The sequence below is a fragment of the Pholcus phalangioides genome, unplaced genomic scaffold (assembly GCF_987345545.1).
Source record: "Pholcus phalangioides strain wild (caught in Gottingen) unplaced genomic scaffold, Ppha-v1.0 ptg000017l_1, whole genome shotgun sequence".
Classification (NCBI taxonomy): Eukaryota; Metazoa; Arthropoda; class Arachnida; order Araneae; family Pholcidae; genus Pholcus; species Pholcus phalangioides.
Window position 1 is genome coordinate 65,161,015 of NW_028301610.1, and position 14,737 is coordinate 65,175,751.

General features: G+C 39.1%; 1 long non-coding RNA gene across 1 annotated transcript; it reads right to left on the minus strand.

Moving 5' to 3' along the window:
* Nucleotides 1–2,871: 2,871 nt before the first annotated feature.
* On the minus strand, nucleotides 2,872–3,857 carry LOC149074645 (uncharacterized). The gene is made up of 2 exons (XR_016194531.1): nucleotides 3,530–3,857; nucleotides 2,872–2,931 (listed from the first exon to the last, which is right to left on the minus strand). It is a non-coding gene; the product is annotated as an uncharacterized LOC149074645 (long non-coding RNA).
* Between the last annotated feature and the right edge of the window lie 10,880 nt (nucleotides 3,858–14,737).

Below are 14,737 nucleotides of genomic sequence, written 5' to 3' on the forward strand. Positions count from 1 at the left end.
TCGAAGCCACAACACGTCTTGTCTGCGATCGCTTTGTATGGCCTTCAATTCGGAGAGACTGCACCACCTGGACTCGATGTTGTGTGCCTTGCCAAAAGTCAAAGGTGCGCAAACAGTATGTTTGCGCTCCAGGAAAAATAGAAATGCCAGACGCTCGTTGCAAGCACGTTCACATCGATATCATTGGTCCACTTCCGCCATCTCAAGATTACACATATTGCCTCACCTGCATCGATCGATTCAGCCGTTGGATCGAAGTCTTACCGATGAAGGACATGGCAGCAGCCACTGTTGCTTCAACATTCTATTCTGGTTGTATCAGTTGTTTTGGAACCCCAGAGAAAATAACAGACCAAGGTCGACAGTTCGAAAGCTTCATCTTTCTCGAACTCACCAAACTCCTTGGCATTCAGCACATCAGGTCGACACCTTACCATCCTCAAGCTAACGGGATGATAGAAAGAGTTCATTGACAACTGAAAGCAGCTCCGATAGCTAGGTCAAACATGAACTGGGTGAACACACTTCCAACAGTCTTGTTAGGGCTACAATCCTGCTACAAAGAAGGCCTCAAAGCCACACCAGCACAACTCGTATACGGCGCAGAGCTCAAATTGCCTGGCGATCTGATCACCAACAGTAGTAACAACATACCGTGTCCCACACAATTCGTCTCCATTCTAAGGGACCAGGGGCTCGACCATCTACTTGTCGTTCATAACAACCTGTCCCTCGCTGAAGGACAATTCTGAAAGACAAGCTGAAGGACAAAATTCTCAGCGACAATTCTGAGCGACCATTTTCCACTCGTTGAAGATTGTCGTTCAGACCACGTGATACGATAAGTACGCGAAAATGCTGCTTCGAGAGTAATTCATCTTCTGACCAATCAGCGCTATGTTAAGGAAATACAACAACTACTATGTTTTTTATTTTAATTGTTCTTCCTGCCGGTGGCAATAAAAACATTCTGTTTATTTACTTTCTGTCCCTTCCGTGTGTTTTTTTTCCCTATCGCAATGAATGGTGCTCAACCCAAGTGATGCTCCAAGACCATCGCCGCTCAGTATGAGGTGATAATAATTTTTTTGGAGAAACGCCATGTTTTAATTCAGGGGAAGCTGTCCTCTGACCTCACAAGTCACGACAAAAATACAACATGGTCACGCCTGGCGACAAAATTAAATGCCATTCCGTATGGTCCCAGCAAAGATGGGAAGGATTGGAAAAAGGTGAGTACTTCCAAGTTTGTTGAATTTTACCTTGTAATTTATGAAATATAGTTAATTTATTAAATATGTTTCGTTTATAAAACCAAAAGTTTTGTTTCCTGCTGATGTTAGAAAAATTACAGAAACGAAATAAGGAAATATTGCATTTAATCGCTTAAACTAAATTTTTTTTTTATCAACATCTCTCAAAGGAAAAAGAATCTAATGTAATTGTTTTTTTATGTGGTTTATATAAACAATGGTAGAATGTTACAAAAATTAACAGCGGTCCAAACAGGCATTTTTGAATCTGGTTTTTGAAGGTTGAATTAATGTGGCAGTTATGCATAGGATGATTATTTAAACCACAACATTTCTTTTTGTGTAGACATGGACTCACTACAAGAGTGCTGTGAAAAAAAAAGTGAAATTCACTTCATCCAATGTCACATTTTCTCACAAGCGAAGAGCTGCTTTACATTGTGATCTCATTAAATTTAACTTTTGGGATACTGTGCCTATTACCTCTGGCATACAGAAATGTTTCACACATTTCCAATTGAGTTTTGTGGTTTTCCAGTTAGTGCCGTCTTAATGCATAGGCCCCCCCCACCAGGTTTGAGACTGCTCTGCATTTTCAGAAACTTATAACACATACAGTTGTGACATGATGGCATTGGGTTGTAGCATTATTGTATATAACTGTCTGAAAGTTTGATGCATAATGGATATGATTATGAGGTATTATTTGTTAAATCTCCTTCACTTGAATACACATTTCAGGTCCTGTTGATGTATCCCTTACTGTTCCTTCCCATCAAGAGGAAACAGCCTCAGCTTCATTGAACAGGACGCCACAACGAAGAAAAAAAAAAAAAAAAAAGAGGATGCGATAGAAGAGCTCATACAGGCACAGGAGGAAACTGCAATAACCGTCAAAGAAGCACCCACTTCTATAAACAATCTTTCATCACAGTTATGTAACATGTTTAAAGATTTTATTGAAGTATATAAGAAAAATTAAAATTGTGATTTTTTTTCCTTTTTATTGATTGAATTTGTATTTCATTTAGATAGGTCACTTTTTAATCTCCCACAGGAGACTGGAGGATAATATGGCCCTGTTTACAGTTAAATTCAACCATTTAAAAATTCATGAAATGTATGCATTGGCTAACAGAGATCAGGAAATAACAGATTGGAAAGTTAAAATGAACAAACATAGGGAAGGATCAAGATCACTAAAAATATTTTAATAAAAACTATTTCCGATATCTTTTTAAAACCAAAATCAATGAATTCCTCACACCTTGATTAAGTAATGAGTCAACTCAGTTACATTTAGTTTCATTGTGCATTTATTATTTTCTTTTCTTGCAAAATTTGAGGTATGGCGAGAATTTAACTGCCAGGACAATACATTGCAGCATAAAACATTTGAAACAAGACATTTTATAAGCAATACTACATTCAAAAACTGAAAACATCACAATCAAAAATTCACAAAGATAAAACTTGGAAGACAAACGCAACATTTGTGCATGCCCTTCTGGTCAATAATGCTTTCCCTCCTTATTTTTGACTGCATTCACACATATAGGTTGGAAAAACACACCTGCAGTCAGTGTTTACCGCTCCAAAAAAAAAACCACACAGTTCACTAGCAATAGTCATTATTACCGCTGAGCATCGGCTCGATGTTAAGAGTCAGAAGTTCTGTCTGAAATAATAAAAAAACTATGTAATGATAGTTAAAAAGACTGCATAGAAGCATGTGAATTATTAAAACCTGACATTGTGTCAGACAGAAGTCATTACAAATATCCTGAAATTTAGTAATGGAAAATAAATTTCTTTACATAAAGGGTGAGAACAGTGTTCAGACAACATACGTGTATAGTACTACAAGAATAAATTCTGTTTGATAGTTTGTATAAAGATATCACACCTTTTCTTATTTTATGTCATTGCATAGTGACAGTTTTCATGGAACGTATCATAAATGACTACTAAACCAGACATGCACCTCAGCCATATTGCTCTGCGGAACTTCTAGCAAATTGATACATGTTTGAATGTGTGTTTCCGTCTAATGTTTGGTATAGTGATGCCATGTGGCACCCATAGGCATAAACTCATTGAAAATTTGGAGGGAGGGGTTCAGGCTCAAATAATGGTGTCGTATAAATGCAAAAAACATATAACTGGTGCTTTTAAAAAATTAATTCCCCCCCCCCCTACTTTCCACAGACGTTTCCCAAAATTCAAAATCATAAAGGATGATTATTGGCAAGAAGTTGAAATACTATATTTCTCACCAATTGTGCGTTGACGGAGTGAAACTGCTTCCCGTTGACGTAGGAAGGCTCTGGATACTTCTTGTCAAACTTTGATGGTGCCACAACAGGAATGCGTATACAGTCTATGGCACAGATAATTCCCAGGAATTTGAGCTTCTCCCAAAAACTCTCTTGCAGGTCGACATATTGGGACATCTCACATACTTATGTAGCATCAACGTATTGATGGCCTGAGTAACTGTATGGATAGAGTTACTCACAGACTGTTCGTACATCCCCAAACAGACGTCTTGGCTCAGGCTTCTTTGGTAGGCACCAGTGACATGCACATAGAACCTGCGCAAAAGTCAAATCAAACATGAGGTGGTTGTTCAAGATATATTGTATTTGAATAAACTAATGTTATGGTAAAGTGCTACGAGAAACTAATGTTAGAAACAAATGCTAATGCGCTCTCGGAAAATGTAACCATCACCCCCCCCCCCCAAAACATGAAAAACAATGACATATAGTGTAACTATCGGTTAGTAATGGAATGGTCATTATAACGAGCATATAGACTGTATACCGTATCTCTCACTCATCCCCCCAGTGCAAAAGTACAAGGGAAAAACATGCATAAGTGAGAGCAGGGCCGCAACTAGAGGGGGGAGCAGATGGGTATCAGGCACTAGACCCGAGGGGGGTGCAAATTTCATTCTGATACCTCTCCCTCAAAACGTTACAAAGAAGCATCAAAATACTCGCTTGCCCCGGGTGACCAAGCATCTAGTTCTGGACCTCAGTGAGAGAGGCATACAAGCGAATAGCATTATTATCCATGCAGTGTGCAATCGCTTCAGTACTAACAAAAATAGGTAAACCATTAAGTGAATATTTCATTGGAACAACTGTGATGGACAAAGGGTGATCTAAACAAAATTAGGGTACTTATTAATTTTACACACACATATATACACAGGCAAGGCTTGACAAATGGAAAAAATATTTAGGCGCCTGCCCAATTTCTTAGCTGCCCTGCAAAATTTGGGAATCACAGGTCTGGGGTTGTCTCAAGAACGCAATGGGTCCATGTGCCCCCATTCCGCAGGACCCCTACGCTTGGATCTTTGCCGGTTCTTTCCAGAAAAGGTGAATTTAGAGTGTAAAACAATGAAAAATGATAGAAATCGTCCCCGGGCCCCTTCAGCCCCACCCTTGTGGGTACCATGCATGGGCCTCAGGCAGAGTTATATTCTAGGACCCCCTTAATTAACTGAAAGGGCCTGTAGCTTATAAATTTTATGCTTTCCTCGCGAGAATCATACCACCAACTCTCTCTTACGAGGCCACTTATGCACATCGGGTCGTGCCCGGAAGGGGCCCCACGTGTTAAGACGGCACTGCACAGAACTACATATTTTGTGCATGAGTTTTTCAAAATACTTTTATTTTGAAAGCCTAGTGTTTTTTAATGAATATCAAAATTACTTGAAAACATCGTGAACATAAAAAATGTATAGACCTAAATAGGCTTACGTTAAGTACTTGATTCGTTTTCCATTATTAATAAAAAAGCATTCATTCAAAATGAAACACCACTACAACGAATAATTTCTGATTAAAATTATTTTAATTTAAACGTTAATTATCACTTACCTTTCTCTCAACTGTCGGCGGTATCCGGTGTCTCGAGTTCCGACCTATGGGCCAACATCGGCGCAATTCCTCGAACATTTTCCTCGTAGCATTTTTCTTCAACCTAAAAAGGTCCACGAATTCTTTATCCGACAGCTTAAACGCATCCATGACGTATCTATTTCAAACCGGAGCACGTGCAGGCATTTGAGAATCGTAATAATCATTTAACAACACGTAAATCGACGCCATCGCCATTGTTAAGCCTACTGAAATAATTGTCCTTCCGCTGAACGAGAGGTTCCCGGCTTTCGTTCACAATTGTCCCTCCCATCGATCCGCATTTATCGTTCACGAAGAATATGGTCGCAAAAACTTCCCTTTTATCGCTCATAACGAGAAATCGCTGAGTGAACATTAAAATCGTTACCGGGGACAAGTAGATGGTCGAGCCCCAGGTCTACGAAGGGACCTACAGCGTGTGCAAGCATGTGAGTGCCCATGGCCCTGAGCTGGGATCTGTTGCGGTGCCCCAAGCTCGACTTTCACAGGCCCTTATATTTAGGTCCTTCCTATGGTGAATTTACGGCAAGGAAAAAGACAATTTGTTTTGATTTTTTTCATAAATACAAGATGAAACAAAAAAAAAAAAGCCAGGGGGTCTAGAGACTCATACTGGATGATACATTGCAAGTTTATAATGAATAATAAGGAACACACTATTCCCGGGGCTGTGGCCCAGGGACAATTAAGATCATTTCTTAGTTTTTCCCATGCTATAAATCCTCTATAGAAGGGTTTGTGGGAAGTCTGGCTTAGGGGGCTCGCCTCCAGGATGTGGGGTCATGCAAGGATGTGAGTAACTTAGAGATACAGGTGTAGTATGGGAAGGCAAGTGGGTTCTTTGCACAGGGAGGTGAATTCGAGGAATGTAGTGGTCATGAAAATCATACTGGAATGAGAGAAGGCCGGAAAAATCATAAATGATCCTCTGCTGGTGAGGGTTATACGTCATAGGAGCGATGAAAATGTCTCGTGCAGGTAATTAACTAATAAGATAACAACCCTAAAACCATGCAGTTTATCCGCTAATAACTCCAAGATTTGCTCGATTTTAAGTTCACGTCCTTATTCTGTAGAACTTGGCCTGCTCTTAATTCGTGGGTCTCAAACATGGGCGGAGATATGGGGGGGGGTGGCATTGCCCCCCAGCATCAAAGGTAGAGTCGACTGATCTACTGTATATGTGTGTATACGAATAGACATCATCGTCAGGGCCGGACTTAGGGGGGTGCGGTTGCACCGGGCCGCCAAATTTCAAGGGCCACAATTTTTCCGAACGAAACCCTTTCCTTTTTCAGCAGATGTTTTGGAAATTTCTGATTAAAATTTAATTTTTTTCCCATTATACTACTATTGATTGTGAAAGGATGCTTTCAGTTTAAAGACCTTATAATATCATGTTTAGTGTTATTAGGTATGGCGTTAGCTTATTTTAAAGGAGGAAAAGAGTATGCAGATGGGGGTCGCATTCTTTACCCCTGAAAAAAGTGTGGCCTTTCTTTCTGCCATTAAAGAATAACAGGGCTATATTAAAAAAGAAAAAAAAACATGCTTAGGGCATCAAACGAAAAGGGGCACCACAAAAGAAATCTAGTAATTTTTCCCCCTGAAAACCTCCCCTCTCGTTAGAGTTACAATCTGGTCTGTAGCATGAACAGCTCTAGATGATGACTACCCCTTAGCGCCTTCCTATGAACTGTCATGTCACGATGTTTCTCTAAGGAGGCTTGAGAACTTTCTAGCACTTTCCAGCCATAAACACCCCATCTGAATTATTCCGAAAGATGGATATACAATATATAAATTCTAAATTTTGACAATTTTTACTACTGAACTTCGGAAAAAAAAAAGTAAGATTTTTCTCAATCTAATTATTCACCTATTACAGTACCAACAAAAGAGATATTTTGTTTCATGAATAGAGAGTCCATGCATAGAAACATTTAAGAGCACAAAGGTCTGAAAATTTAGGATGTAGGCTACGTTGCTTACAAATACAAATACAACGCCACAACAGGCAAAATGCCCAACGAGGTGGCTGATAAAAAGATGCCCATAAAAATATGGTTGTCATATGTTTCAAAAATACAGCAACCCAATTAAAAATGCAATTAACACAAATTACAAACAATATATACACATGATAAAATATTATACAATGCCCATAAAGAATACTTATGGTTGTCTTATTCTAAGAATGGATAGCTTCTCGATTTACCCCAACATGTTTATCGTATTTCTTTTTAAACGTGTCAATTGTGTTACAATTTACTACCTCCGGGGGTAAGCTATTCCATTTATTAACAACCCTATTGGAGAAAAATTCCCTGCGACACCATAACCTTGCATTGTCCCTCACCAATCGATACTGGTGTCCCCTTGTAAAAGCAGTCGATTGGCGGTGTACTAAAAGTTCATGGTCCATCCTATCCATCCCATTGAAAATTTTGAACACTTCGATCATATCTCCTCGACACCTGCGTTCATCCAATGTAAACATATTCAAAAAATGAAGTCTTTCTTCATAACTCAAGCCCTGTGTGCCAATAAGGACACGCGTAGCTCTTCTCTGCACCCCTTCAACCAAGTCTATGTCCCTCTGTAGGTATGGTCTCCAAAACCTTACAGCATACTCCAGTCCAGGACGAACTAAGCCTCGAAAAAGCGGAATAATGACTTTAGGAGAACGCGAAGAGACCTTTTTGAAAATGAGACCAAGCATTCTATTCGATTTTTTGACAACCGCTGAACAATGTTCAGAAAACCTAAGTCGCTCGTCAATGAGAATTCCCAAATCGGTGACTCTAGTTGCATCCGGGATAGTGACACCATTAAACTCGTAAGAGAACCGTGGGTTGTTCGAACCAAAATGAGCGACCATGCACTTATCTACGCTAAACGTCATGCTCCATTCATTTGCCCATGCTGCAATCTTGTTTAAGTTGGTCTGGAGCAACTCCCTATCGCTTTCATTTCCGATTACCCCCATTAGTTTCACATCATCTGCGAATTTGCTAGTAATTCCATCGATACCCTGATCGAGTTTGTCGATAAAAAGTGAAAAAAGTATGGGGCCAAGGACACTTCCCTGAGGAACTCCACTTGTGACGTCTGTCCAACCAGAGAATTCCCCGTTCACCATAACTCGTTGCGACCTATCTGTTAACCACGATTCTATCCAATTCAGCAAGTTGCCCCCTATTCCAATCTCGTGTAAACGCTTCAAGAGTTTGCCATGTTGGACCCGATCGAATGCCTTCTGGAAATCAAGGTAAACAACGTCTACATTTTTGCTCTTACCCAAAGCCTTAGTCACGTAATCATAGAAGCAAAGGAGGTTAGTTACACATGACTTCCCCTTCCTGAACCCATGCTGATTATCCGACAATACATTATTCTCGTCTATCCACTTCACAAACTGCCTTTTGATGATAATTTCCAAAATTTTCGAGAGGGAGCTCGTCAAACTCACTGGACGATAATTAGACACCACTTCTCTACTACCCTTCTTAAATATCGGAACAACGTTAGCAAGTTTCCAATCTCTCGGGACGATACCCTCAGCAACACTACTCCTGTATATCTGTGCGACTGGCCCCAACAATTCATTAGCACCTTCCCTGAGAACCCTGGGATAGATATCATCTGGTCCTGGTGCTTTGCTTGCACATACATTTCTTAGAAGATTTAGGACCTCCACGTCTTCCACTTGAATATCGTTGAGCGTTTTATTACCCCATGCAACACCCGTATATCGAATATCATTATCTCCATTAAAAACCGACGCGAAAAAGTCATTGAAAGCACTACACATGCCTACATTGCTCTCTACTTTTGAGCCTCCTATCGAGAGGGGGCCAACTGTCCCCTTACATCCATTATTGACGTATCGAAAAAAAAAACAGTCACGGTAGTTCATTTTCTGATAAGACAATGTGTTTGCCTACTATTGAATAAATTTTATCTGAGGTTTAGGCATATAGGCGGAGATAGACATGAACGGCGAGGGCATGATGATACCAATTTATATATATGCATATACATTAGATCAGTCGGCTCCGTCATTGGCACTGGGGGGGGGGGGGGCATTACCCCGCCATGCCCCCCCTCCCCCGTTTCTCCACCCTTGAGTTTAGGCTGTTTTTAACTAGTGTTGTTAATATTCGACAGCCTATACCAGAGTCTCTTTTTGAATTTCAAATTTGAATATTCAAATATTGAGATTGCAATCTTTAATTTTATTTGTGGCAAGAAACTCTTGTTTTTAAACAAGTAATAACATTGAAGAGCTCATATACAGTGAATCCCACTTACGGCGTTTTCCAAAAAATCATCATGAAAAACGTTGCAGGAGAGAAAACGCTTTAAATGGGAAATTTCGATAAGCGTTAATAAAAGTTAGGATTACGAAAATAAATCGTACTAAGCGAGAAAACTTTCGCAGTGGGTACGTTATGAGCAGAATATACTGTAGTAATTTTACATTAACCTACATTGTCAAATACAGTTCTAATGTGTTTAAAAATGTTTTTCTTTATTTGTATGAATTCCAGTACTTGATCTCTTTACTTCTGTTAATTTACATGAATTAAACAAAAACAGCAATAAAAGATTCGAAAAATGATCAAAGTTATCGAATCAGGCCCGTAGCTAGAAATTTCGTTCGGGGGGGACCAAAATGATAGAACAATAGATTTGGCATCCTTTTTTCGGTAATTTTCTCACATTCCGGGGGGGGGTGTGTGTCTAGGTTCCCCCCTCCGCTACGGCTTTGTATTGAATCGCAACATTTATTTGATAAATATGATGAAACGCTTTAAAAGTACGTCAGAAATGTATGCCTGTTCAATATGATTCGAACCTCAGCATGTGGACCACACAAATTATTATTAATCATTTATAAATGTTGCCAAATTAATTGTGAAATGCAATTTCCTCTCAATGGGTTGTGTTTGATTACTAGAGCCCGGATGTTCAAAAATGCCTTAAATGCGTTTTTTTGCCTATTTTCAAGCTTTCCTATAAAAATGCCTTTTTGGATTTTTTTTTCTGCCATAAATGCCTATTTTACCATAGTTTTAAGTTTATTGGTACATTTCAGAGGCCATAATATGTAAAGCTTGGACATTTTGAGCATTGAGAACAAAAATGTTTTTTTAAATTTTTTCCAATTCTTGGTATTAATTTTCATCAGAAATTATTCTGAAACACCCCCCAGTTTCAGCTCCATTTAAACGCGATGGAGGAACAAACACATAGTGAGGCGACCACGAGTTACTGAAGTGGCATACTAGCGACGAAAACTGTTGTACACCGCACATACTCGAGGAGGGGGACAGAATAGAAAGAGACTACTCACCGTGGTGCGGGAGTCGAACAAACATGTTTTTTTTCACCTCGATCTGCTGATTTTTGCTATCTGCTGACTGGTCCATTCTCCTTTTTTCCCTTCCCTCTTCTACGTAGGGGTAATCATCATCACACCATTACATTTCGTAACCCCCCTCCGGCTATTTTCTATATCGTCGTCGTCTTTTATGCGCGCACGTCTCATCCTCCACCCCATGCATTTTTTCTTAGTCGCAACTCCCGTACCACTTAACCTATCCGCTCCACTATAACTGCAGCCAAAGTGATCTGAGAGGTAGGGAACTTGGTGTTGCATGAGTTAACTTTACTTTGACCGGATGGTGTGTTAGCGCATATGGCCCCCACATCCTGCAGCAGCGTCCCCAGGCTGGGATATTTGGCGGTCCTCGTCAGATGTTTCACAGGCTCCAAAGTAGTGAATTTATTGCGTGAAAAAATAAAAAAGTGGTAAGAATCTTCTCAGGTTCCCGGCTGGAGCCCTGTCAGGCCCCACTCTTGTGGGTGCAATGGGTGTTAGACGTGGTGTTTCAATTGAACGCAGCCCTATGCTACAAAAGCAGTGGAAAATTAGAAGTTTTTGCTTCTCCGCATGTTTTACATTAGATGCCCCACTAAGGCATTGGACTGCATTGAACTACAGATGATCGTTCCAAGAGGTCATCAGTTGACGTCATGACTCGCCCAAGGCGAACTAGGAGAAGACAGAGCTGTGGGGCCCATGTTGCTTTGATTTTTTTTTTGCCCCCATACATGCACTGCAAACAACCATGGCTATTTATTTTGCATATTTTTTTGGTATTCGATTAAATTGACCAGAGTCGCCCTCAGAGGTGTGCGATAGATGTTTCACACAGGACCCCCGTGCTTGGAGAAATCCCGCATATGTGGGAATATAAAAAAAAAAATTAATTTTTTACAACAATAGAACAAGGAACCTACATTTCTACTGTAGAAACGATAGTAATTATTCCAAATAATACAACAAACAAACGAGAATTATTCGCAACTCGAAGAAGCCCCACAAATCATTTTCTTTTCGAACTCCATGTCTGTTAATGATGACCCTGAAATTGACCTGAGACACATCAAATACTTTATTATGCAAGGCCATAACTAGGATTTTTGCCACTCCCACAACTTTAAAATTTGATAATTTTATAACTGTGTTCTTTGTTCCACCTAAAATTGCCGCCCTCCTAAATTTTTCCACCCGTGGCAGTTGCCCCCCCCCCCAGTTACGGCCCTGTATTATGGGCCTGCAATCAATTTAACTCGGATAATATAATGCAGTTATTATAAACTCTAATTAAAACAATAGACGGATTGAGTACAACCAATTTTTAAGCTAGTTTTTGGACCCTTAATACCTAAGTTTTTAGTTATTTTCCCTCCTTTCCATAAATAGTAAATGCCTTTTTTAGTTCCTATTTCGACCATTTTTAGTTCCTAAACTTCTGGGCTCTATTGATTGAGATCTCAACTATCAACGCGTTCCTGAAATAATGAAAAAATAAGTAATTAATTTTTTTAAACAACTTTTTCCCCTATACGATTTATGTTCGTAACTCGAAAAGTTGGAGAGCGACTCCAAAAAGAAATGGTTTGGAGGGGGGCCGCAAAAATTTTTCTGCACCTGGTCGCGAAATTCCTAAGCCCGGCCCTGATCATCGTGCTCCCCCCCCCCTCAGACTTCCAAGTCCATCTCCGCTTATGGTCACAACCAGAGGACCTCATGAGAATTAGATCTGAAATCTCATTCCAAAAACTCAGCATTAATGTGATCTCTAGTTTGCAATAGTATTAATTTTTCTGCATTTGTGCCATCCTTTGGTTGCAACTATATAATCAATCGAAAATCCTAGGATTTTCTGCCGGATGCTTGATACTGGAGAAAAACATTTTGATAATTTTTTGTGGTGCCCCCCTTTTCTCCTGATGCCCTAAGCACGTGCTTATTCTGCGTAGTGGTGAATTCGGTCCTGGCATCGGGGGGGGGGAGCGTTGTTTGTTAGTTTGTTGTATTTCACAAACTTCCCCCGATTTCTTTTTCAAATTAAATCAATTTATTAATTAATATAAGGTTAATAAAAGTATTACATTTGGTTAATGAAAACCACCAAGGAGACACCTAGGTCCCATACTGGTTGTTACAATGAAGTTAATTTATAAACACTAACAATTGACAATATGAAATATAATTACAGTGTTTAGTAATTTTGGAGGAGAAAAAAAAAAGAATGAAAAAATCAAAATATACTCTCACACATATAATACATAAGTTATATATAAATTACAATATAATGATGCAACGGGCAGGGAGTGCATTATTACTTATATATAAAAAATCGATAAATCAACATGAGTTTATATATGATTTTGAAATAATACAGCAGAGCTGACAACAAAAAGGAATTTTAAATGAGAAATTAACCAGTTAGAGCTGGAAGTCAATCTGTAGCAAAAAAGGGAGTGCGAATTTGAGGACGAAATCAAAAGTAGTTTTCAATATTGACTATTTGAAATAAGTATTGTTTAAGAAGTTTTGTGACAATCGAATATGTGGATGGCTGTAAAAGTTCATTTGGAAGGCTATTATAAAATTTAGGAATCAAGAAGTTAAAATGTTTTTTGAGAATAGGGCCTTCACTTGTAAAAACAAAATTATAATGTTGTTGATAATCTGAAATACCAGTCAAATCAGTTTTTTTGAAGGGTTTCTTGTCGGTATTATCAGTACTGGGATTAGTCGATAAAAATTTCAGATTACATGAAATTGGATAATGATCTGTTAGGTCTGTAGTTAAAATAGTTGAAATTTCCTTTATTTCAATTGAGTTATATGAATGAAGATGTGATCAATGCAAGAGTTAGAGGTGTGGCCTTGTAATTTTTAGTATTAAAGGGGTGAATCCATGACCGGATAACATATCCTGATAATTGGATTGAATACCAGTACTTGTGTTAAGAATGTCTATGTTTATATCGCCAATTAATAATACATCTTTGCATTTAATATTTTTTAAAATTGCATCAAGTTCATCAACACATTGTATTGCTGGGAATGAACTTCACAATTTAGGCCCTCCTCACACGGGGAAACTAAAGTTCGGCAACTGATAAGAGAAACCGTCTCCCGAAGACCAGTACGTATATCGCTCTAGACGCCCTCACAAGAGGAAATTAGCGTCTTGGCGACGAAATATCGAACGCGACTCGGTCACTTGGCGACTGACATGCTAGTCACCACCAACTTTTGTTGAAGAAACTAGAGAAACTGCCTTTGGCATTCCTTCATATTTTCGTCATGCGAGTTTGGACTCGTATTGAAAAACAATCCAGAGTATATATATAATAAATTTTCAGTTGAAAGGATATAATGAAATTTCTTCAGAATTTCAGTTCACAGGTAAATACACGATTTCTTTATTTAAACTGATATTATTTTGAAATTATAATGAAATCAGGGGCGTGGGAATTGTTTCGAAACTGTGGGTGCTCGTCTTTAGTTTTATATCGGAAAGTTTAATTTCTTAATCAATTCTGGGGTGCTCGGATCCATGCCACAAATTACCGTGGGTGCTTGAGCTTGCACCCCTGGCTCTGACGCCACTGAATGAAATCGTAAACCAGGACTGTCATTTCAACTTTTTTCGGGGGGGGGGGCAAAGAACATATACTCACTGTATGTACGTATATATACTATTTATAGTGTACTTTTGAAAGCCGGGGGACAATAGCCCCCTGATCCCCTAGATGACGGGTCCGTGGTAAACACATGGGCCCACCCAGACACTCCCCCGCGGGGGCGATTTCAAAAGTAGATGGAGCATCACAAAAATTATATCTGGTAAAAAATTTCAGGAATAACCAAATGAATTTGCCAAGTAGGATCTCAGAAAAAACAAATACATGGCTGGGAGCCCCCATGTTGCTCTTAAGACGGCCCTGGATAAGAACCTGCAGAAAATTTCAAAATACTGTTTACTTTTACATGTACCTAAACAAGCACGTGTTCCATAGTGTTATATCGAACCACTGGAAGAATATATATATATAATTATCTAGATTAACCCAGGCTCCTAGTGGTCCAATATACATTTAGAATAAAACGATGACTCATGAAAGAAGGAATCAGTTAAATTTCATTAGCATTTAATATTTAATCAAATGATCATA